Genomic DNA, 1,015 nt, shown 5'->3' with positions numbered 1-1,015 from the left:
TTTTGCAGCTATTGTGAAGGGGAGTGTGTCCATGTTCTCTTTCTCTGATTGCTTGTTATTGGTATATAGAAAGCTACAGACTTTTGTGGGTTAATTTTATAACCTACCACTTTACTGAACGTGTTAATAATTTCTAGGAGCTTGTTCAATTTCTTTCTTTAAAGAGTTAAAATTTTCATTGTAGAGCTCTTTAATGTCTTTGGTCAAGTTTATTCCAATATATATATTTTTTTGCAGCTACTCTGAAGGGGAGTGTTTCCATGTGCTCTTTCTCTGATTGCTTGTTATTGGTATATAGAAAGCTACAGACTTTTGTGGGTTAATTTTATAACCTACCACTTTACTGAACGTGTTAATAATTTCTAGGAGCTTGTTGGTGGAATTTTTGGTGTCTCTTAGATATAATATCATATCATCTGCAGAAAGGGATAATTTGATCTCTTCTTTTCCAATTATTACTCCTTTAATTTCCTGCTCTTTTCTTATCGATCTTGCAAGAGTTTCAAGCATGATGTTAAAGAGAAGTGGAGATAGTGGACAGCCTTGTCTGGTTCCTGATTTCAATGGGAATGCTTCCAGTTTTTCTCCATTTAGAATGATGTTGGCTGTGGGTTTGTTGTATATGGCTTTAATTATGTTGAGGCATGTCCCCTCCAGTCCAATTCTCTCTAGGACTTTTAACATAAATTCATGTTGAATTTTGTCAAAGGCCTTCTCTGCATCTATTGAGATGACCACGTGGTTCTTGTCTTTGAGTCCATTTATATGATTTATGACATTTATTGACTTACGTATATTGAACCATCCCTCCATCTCTGGGATAAAGCTGACTTGATCATTGTGGATGATCTTTTTGATGTGTGTCTGTATGCAGTTTGCAAGTATCTTGTTGAGAATTTTTGCATCTGTGTTCATTAAGGATATGGGTCTATAGTTTCCTTTTTTGGTTGTCTCTTTACCTGGCTTTGGTATTAGAGTGATGCTGGCTTCATAGAAGGAATTTGAATTAATTAAA

The sequence above is a fragment of the Nannospalax galili genome, unplaced genomic scaffold (assembly GCF_000622305.1).
Source record: "Nannospalax galili isolate Female #2095 unplaced genomic scaffold, S.galili_v1.0 scaffold100, whole genome shotgun sequence".
Classification (NCBI taxonomy): domain Eukaryota; kingdom Metazoa; phylum Chordata; class Mammalia; order Rodentia; family Spalacidae; genus Nannospalax; species Nannospalax galili.
Note: the sequence above shows the minus strand (reverse complement) of the source record.